The sequence below is a fragment of the Euleptes europaea genome, chromosome 7 (assembly GCF_029931775.1).
Source record: "Euleptes europaea isolate rEulEur1 chromosome 7, rEulEur1.hap1, whole genome shotgun sequence".
Classification (NCBI taxonomy): Eukaryota; Metazoa; Chordata; class Lepidosauria; order Squamata; family Sphaerodactylidae; genus Euleptes; species Euleptes europaea.
The window spans coordinates 1,372,982-1,382,914 of NC_079318.1; the positions used below are offsets into that span (position 1 = coordinate 1,372,982).

Genomic DNA, 9,933 nt, shown 5'->3' on the forward strand with positions numbered 1-9,933 from the left:
TACTGGTTGTCTTGGTCTCTTTGGTAAAAAACAGCTTGTTCAGATGATCAGTTAAAGTTAAAAAGTCAGCACTTCTCTTTGAGGTAATTCTGGTGGAGATGATGTCATAGAAATGTGTATTCTTATTTGAGAGGATGTTAACAAGCTCTATAACACAGGACTCCTTAACCGTCTTTTTTGTAACATAACCAGGATTGGTGAAGAGTGGAAGAGGATAGAGACTGGTTCCTTCACTTTCCATACACACGTATAGGGAGGAGGTTATCTAAGGACCCATTCATAAATGATGAATCCCGCACAGTGAGTCCTTGGGCTGAGTGAGGTTGGACTGTTTGAGACATTCGGAAGCAGTTATATGTTAACAACAGTGCAAAAGGGACAAACCCAACCCAAAACTGAATTGGGAACCTAGGACATTAAGGGTAACCCTATAAAAAGGAATAAAATAAAATATATCTTTAATCCAGCAGTGCACTTAAAAACATTTTTATAACTGGTGCTGAATGCCCCTGTAAACAACAATTCCCCTGTTATTTCACACATATTTTGGCCACTATTTTTTCCAGCAAATACAGCTACCTGGTTTTTCCCTCCCCCCTCTCCATACTCCCTTCCCTCCCCCTCTTCCCCCTCCCTTTCAAGGTAGCTTTCCAGTTTCCTACTTCACAACTAGCATTCCATCATCACTCTCCTGGAAGGTATATGGGAGCCTTTTCAAACTGTCTAGGGCCCTTCTTTATCAAATTGCTATTGCAGTTCACACACAGGAGTGAAGGAATTGCTGTGTCCAGGTTAGTCAGCTTGCCTATTTATTTGATTGGCCTATGTCAGTTACCTTAATATTATTTATAATGGTATCTTCATCATGGTTTTCTCCCCAGGCTTGTACAGAATGAGCACACCTTTACATTCCTGTTGATAAGGCTGTTATGAACATGAGCCAGATGTAAAACTCTGAAGGTTATTTTCACTTTAGTATACATTTGGGAATGTAAGTTCAGTTTAAGATTTTATTAATTCTATCATTTAGCATATTTCTTTCAAATATTATGTTTATTAATTGGCTCAATTTTCATCTAGTATTTATTTTCCAGGCAATCATATAAACTCACACGGCTTACAACACCATTATCCTTCATCTAGTAGGCATGTACTATGACCACTGTGTACTATGACCACTGAGGAAGGCCTTCTTAGCCTCTGGTCCATGTATATTGTTTAACTGGATTAATCTGTGGTACTTTAAAGAACTGCAATAGGTGTATAGTGTATTTCACAATTTGTGACTTGTGTGGCCTAGAAGCCTGTTTTTAATGCAGTTATACATAGCCTCAGTTCACAACTCAACCTATATTTACTACAACATTAGTCAGTATGCTTTTGGGAGTTGTGTAGCAAACAAGGAGTAGTTGTGCATGTGGTGAGGAACCCATATTTTATAAAGTTTTTCTGTTGCCTGTTTTCATTTTGTGATTCTTCCAATTATGTCATGTTGTGCCGATTTTATTGTTACCCACCTTTGGAGAAAGATGAGTTTATAAATGTTTAAATAACCAAATAAGTGCCAATAGTTCTCTCACACACAAAACTACCGTAAACCTTGGTTATTCACCATACCAATTAAACAGTGTCATATGAATCAGCCTGAAGCCACCCCAGTGACACTGAGAACAGAAATAGAAAGATGACTGAATAATTATGCTTCTGGAAAAGCCCTTGGTGAGAACAGCACAGGTACTTATTTCAAAAGACTTCCTGCCCAAAGTCTTGTCGCTAAAACAGCTATTATTCACCTTCGTTTTAAGCCCTTGGTGGGTTTAGGGCCAACCACAGCTATTGGTCAATTACTCACTTCTCAACCACAACCCAAATGGATTGTTACTTGGTCCTTCAAAACACATGTGTAATGATACATACTTATCAACTGTCTTGAGGACTAATTTCTTTACAAGCTACTATCAATGTCACGCTACTAGCATGTCACACTAAGCCCAGTGCAGACACACTGGAGCACTTCCAACAAGGCTTAACCAGAGGGGAGGCATACAACAGCTAAGCCCCCCATACCAGGACTCATCCCTAAAAACATGGGATGAAAATAAGACCTTTATCCATATGCAAAGTGCTCTTTTAATCAGTGTAGAGCACATTTGTGGAGTGTATCTTGCATATAACAAGAGAGCCAGCGTGGTGCAGTGATTAGGAGCAGTGAACTCTAGTCTGGAGAACCGGGTTCAATTCCCCACTCTTCCACATGAAGCCTGCTGGGTGACCTTGAGCCGGTCACAGTTCTCTCAGAACTCTCAGCCCACGCAGAGGCAGGCAATGGCAAACCACCTCTGAATGTCTCTTGCCTTGAAAACCCTAGGGGGGTCACCGTAAGTCAGCTGTGACTTGACAGCACTTTGCACCACCATCTTGCTTGTTAATGTGTACTATATCAGCCCACCACAGCTGCTGGGATCACAGTTGAACTGTCAGAACAGAGCGAGTAATTTTCAAACAAATGTGAGATTTTGCACTTCTGAGTCTAAGGAGATAAGGTGGGGCGTTAATGTTTGGTTCCAAATATACCACTTGGAGATTCTCAACAGCAGGTAGGACCAGCTCTATTGGTAACACAGTGTAAAAAAGCAACACCGCTAGAGGTATATATATAAAAAAAGTCAGAAGTGAGGAAGACAAAATTCACAATACACCCACAGCATTTTCAGAGGTGACACTAAAATGCCTTTTGTTAGTTGGAATGGGAGTAATAATAACTAGCATTTATATAATTATTTTGGCATCATTATCTTCCTTGACATGGTATTATCTTGTAACAACAAGACTGTAAAGTCCACCCTGCAGATGCTGAGGCTGAAAGACTGCGGCCTGCTTTAGGCCACCAAGTGAGTTCATTGCAGAGGTGAGATTCAAACCAGGGAATCCCCGTTCTTAGCTCTTAAGAGTTCAAAACCATGAGATGTTGGGAGTTCTGAGCCCCCGGCCTGAATCAGATCAGGACTGTGGCGCAGAGGGCTGAGCCCTGTGCTATTTTCCCATAATGGAGCAGCCCCAGCAGCGGCTGTTTGCACCACTGGAGTAAACACATGGGTACCCATATCAGAACCTGTATTTTCCCCCACTGGGGTCAGCAGCAGCAGCTTCCTGGGGCCTTTTTTCAAGATGAAAGAACAGCAAAGGGGGGGGGGGAGGAGAGAAGGTTTAAACCCTTACTCCGCACACCAGGGGTCTCCACAAAGTGGTGCCTGAAGGCAACACGGTGCCCACTGACACCTTTTCTGGCACCCACCAAGTGTTTTTAGGAAGTGGATGGAGCCAAGTAGGGTTTTTGTCCAACAAGGCTTCTGCCTGGCTATGGAGATTTTTTTTTATGTTGCTTTGGAAGAAGCTGTCATGCTGCTCAAGATCAATTGATCAAGGAGCTTCTAAGGGATAAAAGGAAAAAGGAAAGGAAGAAGCTGCCACCAAAGTACAAGGATCTACAGTGTGTTGTTGAAGTTAAGCTATGGCGCTTATTTTGTGGTTGGCTCTGCCTGCTGCGGCACCCATTTTGTGACAGCCATTCTGTTCCTGCACCCACCGTGCCGTGTCAGAATTCCCAACGTGCCTGCGGGCGCAAAAAGGTTGGGGGCCCCTAAACACCCCCACTGGAAACAGGTCCAGGTGTACCTTATTATTATTGTTTTAAAAAGGTGGGAGCTCTGTTAACAGAACTCCCAAACGTCACATGCCGTTGGGCCCTTTGGGGCCACTATGCTGTCTCGGCTCTCCAATGCAGGCCGGAAAGAAGAAAAAAGCCAAAGTTAAACAAGCCAGCATAAGAGAGTTTTATACGTCTAATATATTGTAGAGGTGCCCCTAAAAATGTGAAGTGTGCATGCCACAATGCACCTAGGGTGAGGGCACACCTGTCAGGAAGTGGGGCTTGGCTGCAACTCCTGAGTGTACTTATGATTGCACGCCTGGGTTTGCCTCTGCAAATGACGCACGGCCTATGGAGGAGAGAGACCTTTACCTGCGGTTGCTTCCTTACCCCGTACAGCTGCTGCTCCTGCAATCGGAAAGCACGCGCCGGCGGGAGCTCTCCCCCCTTTCCTCTCCGAACATTGTTGTCACTGAAAACCCCCCTTCCCCACTGTTTCCACCCTGGGGATAGTAGTGGTGGTGGTGGTGGTGGGGGGGGGGGGGACTTGTCAGGTGCCGATTCTCTGTCTGAACTAGCAATGCGGGAAAGACAACGCGCGTGTCCGGTGTGAAAGCCTGGACACGTGCTGCGCGTGCATGTCATCGGAAGGACCCGCCGCCCTCCTCCCGAGGGGCAGCCGTCGTCTGCGCGGCTGCCTGAGGTCTGCGCGCCTCTCCGGCCCTCCCCGCCCCCCCCGGCCACATCTGCTGCCTGCCTGCCAGCTCTGGGGGGGCTGTGGGGGGGGGCTGGGGGGGGGGCGCCGCTGCTCACCGGCGTTGTAGAAGCGGTCCAGCACGGCGGTCTCGCCGAAGTCGAGCTTGGCGAAGTGCAGCGTCTGCAGCTGGGCGCCCACCGCCTCGCACGCCTCGCGCAGGCTCTGCAGCGCGCCGCCCTCCCACGGCGGCGACGACGCCCCCGACGCCCCCGCCTCGTTGATCACGTACGACACCGACGCCCGGCGGCCCGCCACGACCACCCCGCCGCCGCCGCCGCCGCCGCCGCCGCCCCTGGCCCGCGCAGCCGCCTCTCCGGCCGGGCACCCGACGCCGCTCTCCTCGCTCCAGAAGGGGCCGGGCGGCGGCGCGGGCGGGCTGGACGGGGACCCCCGAGCCGCCCAGCCCTCCACCCCCGCCGCCGCCGCCGCCGCCGCCCTCCTGGGCAGCCCCTCCTCGCACAGCAGCGGGCAGCCGGCGCCGCCGTCGGGGGGGCTGGGCCCGGAGGAGCGCAGGGGACCCTCCTCGCCCCCGACGCCGCCGCCGCCCTCGCTCATGGCCGCTCCGCTCGGCGCCCCGCGGCCTCCGCCGCCTCTTCCTGCCGGGCCAGCCGGAGCCGCCGTGCCGCGCCGCCCGCCCCCAGCTCCGACGGCGCGCCAGGTGGGTGGGTGGGCAGGTGGGTGGGCGGGAGGCTCCGTCGGCAGCCGGGGACGCCTGCGAAGAGCCGGCGGCGGCTGCAGCCCGCCCCGCGCCTCCCCGCCCCAACAAGCCTCCGCCGTCCGCGCGAGCGAGCGCCTCTCTCCGGGGCGGGGCGGGGCGGGGCGGGCGGCCGTCGGGCCCGGCGACTTGCTGCTCCGGGCCCCGCCCCGTCGGAGCCGAGCGGCGCATTCCTGCGCTCGCGGACGGCACGCCGGGCGCGCGCTCGCTGCGGCGGAGGGGCTGGACGGCGCCCGCCCGCAGCCCTGCGCGCTCTGCTGCTCCCGCTCCCTGCATCCCATTCCCTCGCGCCCCCCCCCCTCCACCCCGCTTTTTTGGGCCGTAGCTTTACAAAAACCAAACCCTCTTTACCGAGGCTGACGTCTCTGCCGAGCCTCCGCCTGCTCCCACCGGCCATTGCCAAGCAGAATTCCGCTGGGGGGGGGGGGGGGTTGTTGTTTTTTTTTTTTTTGCTAAAAGAGAAAAGGATGGAGGGCACCCTAAAAATAATAGGGAGTGTTGCATCAAGCTTACGTACCTCGAACAATTCTTATTTAGCTTAACATCTGTTTAAACTCATCTCTCTTGGGACTTCTTCCCCTTAACATGCCATATTTTGGGCTTTGTTTATACAGTGCCACAAAGGCAGGCAAACACAAAGTAAGTTCACTTGGAAGTGGGATTTACTTCCAAGTGACCACACAGCTGGAATTTCTCAGGAATTATCATTATTATTATTATTATTATTATTATTATTATTATCCTTATACCCTGCCCTCCCCAGAAAGAGGGAATTGGTGCCTCTATAGATTAAGGTAAAGGTCCCCTGTGCAAGCACCAGATCATTCCTGGCCCACGGGGTGACGTCACATCCTGACATCTGCTAGGCAGACTTTGTTTGCGGGGTGCTTTGCCAGTGCCTTCCCCAGTCATCTTCCCTTTACCCCCAGCAAGCTGGGTACTGTGAGCACTTGGCCTAACGAGAACCACAAAGCACAACAGGAGACGAAATTGTCCAAAGAAGCTGGTTTTACTGGTCACAAAGGTTAGCAGAGCACAGAGAACCTAAGACAGCAATGGGGCAAACTGGCTTGCACTTGATAATATAATATAACAATGAAAAAAGCATTCAACAGCACAGTACAGCTTCAAGAGGTTACAGATTACAAACAGCTCAAAGGCGCCGTGGTTCTCACGAACTACTGTCGGCTTCAAAGAGTCCAAAAATGCAAAACAAACCTTGAAGGCCATTTGGTGGGGAAACGAAACTAACTGAGATACAGACCTGACAGGTACTCATTTAACTGACCTAGGAGCCCCATGGCGCAGAGTGGTCAGCTGCAGTACTGCAGTCAAAAGCTCTGCTCACGACCTGAGTTCAATCCCGACAGAAGTCATTTTCAGGTAGCCGGCTCAAGGTTGACTCAATAGATTAACCTCTGACAAAGGGGGCTCTAGTTTAAACTAGAATGCAAACGCATTAGTATTTGAAGTGTCACCAGCCTCCTGTGTCTCTGTGTGCCCCTCCCCCACTGCATTGTGCCCCCCCCCCTTTAAGGGGTATTGCTAAACCTAGGTCAAGAGAACTCAAACAATACAGTGAAGAAGATACGTTTGAATGCCTCCCATATCTAAAAATAGGGACAGCTATTCCAGCCTGGCCCTTTTGCTGACAGGCTCGTTTCCCATTTTTCAAACGTGTAAGCCTTGTAAAAAATTGTATTTATGTTGAAACGTGTATTGCCTTGTTTCACTTGCAAAGTTATGAAACACTAGCCTGGAAACGCTGCTCTCTAGAGGGAGGCCCCTATTGCAGGGGAGGCCTTGGAGAGAGAGGAGAAAGGAGGAGGGGAAGAGGACTGCAAGGGGGAGGCTCAGCTAGAGGAGAAGCTGGGTGGGGGGGTTGGGTCCCTCCTGGTGTTGTGGGGAATTGAGAGCAGAATCTCCAGAGAAGAAAAGGGCCGGGGACCCGGAGTAGGGCAGCCGGCAGAAGAGGGGCCGCCTTCTGGACTGAGCCTCCGCTTGGGAGTGTTCCTCTGGGCCTTCTGCTGTGGCCCTGAGGGAAAGTAGTTTCCTCTGGGGAGCTGTGAGGAGGGCGGGGCCTTGACTGCAGCTTGTGAGTCAGGACCCAGAGACCCCTGGCCCACTGACTTTGGGACGGGTTATTATATGATTGTTGCTCACGCTGTTCTGTTTCAGATTCCCCGTCTGACTTTATTGTTCCCCCCCCCCCTTTCAATACATGTTACTTGTTCAGGTGTTTCAGGTTTTGAACGGGACATCTAAAATCCTGTGGTCACTAACCTGGCCCTTTTGCAGCCAAAAAAAGGGTTACACATGCTACCTCGCCACCTGCAGTCTGAACTAGTAGTGTGGCAACAGATGTTGCTCGTTGTGCAACTTGACTTCATTCTACAGAAAAAAAGAGTCTTGGGAAACAGGGTGCATTTTTGAACCCTCCTGTCCTCCCCTGCAGCCACCTTTGCTGGAGGGTCTGCAGTCCTTTGGAACAGTGAATGTGTTAAACTGAAAGCACCTGATGCTGGCCAGGAGCATGAGGAAGTGAGAACACACAACCGACACAGACTCTCTTTCTTTGTGTCCTTGGCAACTGGAACCACTCCTTTACATACAGTAGGGAAAAAAAACGCTTGTCTGGAGAAAACAGTTGAAGTCTTCTTTCCTGTTAGTTTGGCAGGCACCATATCAATCTACCTACCTTGGCAACCGTCACACTTTGCTCATCCCACCTAGGTCAGAAACCTGGTGCAAGCAGAGGGTTCTGTTAGAGTGCCTAATAGTTTGCAAAATCAGGCACTATTTTTTTCTATTCCTGTTAAGATTTAGTTTACACAGCGTAACACCCTTCAAAGAGCCCCGTGGCACCGAGTGGTAAGCTGCAGTACTGCAGTCCAAGCTCTGCTCACGACCTGAGTTTGATCCTGATGGAAGTCAGTTTCAGGTAGCCGGCTCAAGGTTGACTCAGCCTTCCATCCTTCCGAGGTTGGTAAAATGAGTACCCAGCTTCCTGCTAGGGGTAAAGGGAAGATGACTGGGGAAGGCACTGGCAAACCACCCCATAAAACAAAAGTCTGCCTAGGTAACGTCGGGATGTGACGTCACCCCATGGGTCAGCAATGACTCGGTGCTTTCACAGGGGACCTTTACCTTTTTACCTTTACCACCCTTCTGAGCTCATTGACTCTGGTGGACTTAGAAAGGTGGAACTCTGCTTAGGACTGCGCTGTAAGGGGGGCAATCTTAAGCCGGTCAATTCAGAAGTCAGACCTATTTTATTCAGTGGAGCCTACTCCCAGGAAAGTGTTCTGAGGACTGAAGCATTTGGGGGCAGTTTTTTTTTTTTTTTAATAAAGTAGCCCAATATAAAGTCTCACATCTCAGGATTCTTGAGAGGCATAGCTGGTTTTAAAATATCCTGAATAAATGGTTGTATATTCTTCCCTTGAAAGCATCCAAGGAAAGAGATTCATCAATAGGCTGTTTGTTCCATGTTCTTGAAATTTTCCCAGTTTTTAACTTTTGTCATGGTAACACTAGCTAAACTAAAATGAAACCTTGAGTCTTCCCAAGCGTGTGGTCTGCATTGCACACGAAAGGAGAAAATATGTTCTTACTGGATCACACAAAAAGAGTACGGGTAGTTGCTTATGCTTCTCTTCCAACTGAATGTACTTTTGCAAGGTCAGCTTTACACCGGGGTTAACACAATGGCTATCATAATTATGCATATTTAAGCCCCTGAAGGATTAAAAGGCTTTACCTTGTGTTGAGTCCTCAATGCATAATGCCCCCCTTGTTTCTTAAAACAATTTTATGTCAGATATATTTCTCTTATTGTGTGTGTGTGTTGTGTTAAGTGCCGTCAAGTCGCTTCCGACTCATGGTGACTCTATGTATGAAAGTCCTCCAAAATGTCCTATCTTTGACAGCCTTGCTGTCAGGCCTCAGCAAGTCAATGCGTTTCAGGCAATAACTTTCCTCCAGCCGGAGCAGCAAGTTAAAAGTTTATTTCAGAATAACAGCGATTTCAGCAGGTCAAAGACTTAAGGCTAGCATACAGGTATGGGGAATACAGAGACATATATAGGGTGGATACAATGGGGTTGATTGGATTATTGGAAACAAAGGCACAATACCGAAGCAAACTACCGGTAATGACTTGAGCAAAAAGTATTCAGAGTAAAATGCGTGCGTTAAGTGGCTGATCTTCCCGGGCTCCCAGTATTGTTTTGCGAGACCTGGTATCAGATCAGCCATTACCGGGGCGGGTCTCCATTGAGCCGCAGATCTTGGGCAGGAGACCAGGTGCAAACGGAGAGGGTGTCAGGAGCGGGCCTGTTCTCGACGATTCTCGGCTCCTCAGCTCCTCTGAGTTGTTTTGACTTTCTCGCGGCTTCTAGCAGCTGCCTCACTTTGTTGTTCTAACGGACACTTTATCTCGTACATTCCTCTCCCGTGGGAGACTGAGTTACTATGCTAACCTGCCATATCAGCTATGCTACTATATATTACTGATTTGCGCCAACCAGCCAGTCTTGGCTTAGTTAATTTGCAAGCACTGTTAACCCGTTTGATTTCCAATAAAGTCAACTTGCCTTAGGACCACCTGTCTGGGTTGTTGCTTTTGGGGATTCTTCAGGCCAAGGGCTTACATTAAGCCAAGAATCACTATTCACCAGCATGGCTGGAGCCCCAGAGGGTTCGCCTATGTCTCGGGTAGAGGTCGCGTCTCCCCGAGTGCAGGTTCCACGTCTGGAATCCTGGAGGACTTAACCCGTTGGGCCCTTTCGTTGGGATCATCTCTCTTTCCTG

General features: G+C 49.8%; 1 protein-coding gene across 1 annotated transcript in view; it reads right to left on the reverse strand.

Moving 5' to 3' along the window:
* MAP3K5 (mitogen-activated protein kinase kinase kinase 5) overlaps window positions 1-4,567 on the reverse strand; it is a 124,920-nt gene extending 120,353 nt beyond the window's left edge. The window contains exon 1 of the mRNA XM_056853832.1: window positions 4,463-4,567. The gene's annotated coding sequence lies outside the window, so the exon portion shown is untranslated. The remainder of the gene's footprint in view (window positions 1-4,462) is intronic.
* Window positions 4,568-9,933: the final 5,366 nt, after the last annotated feature.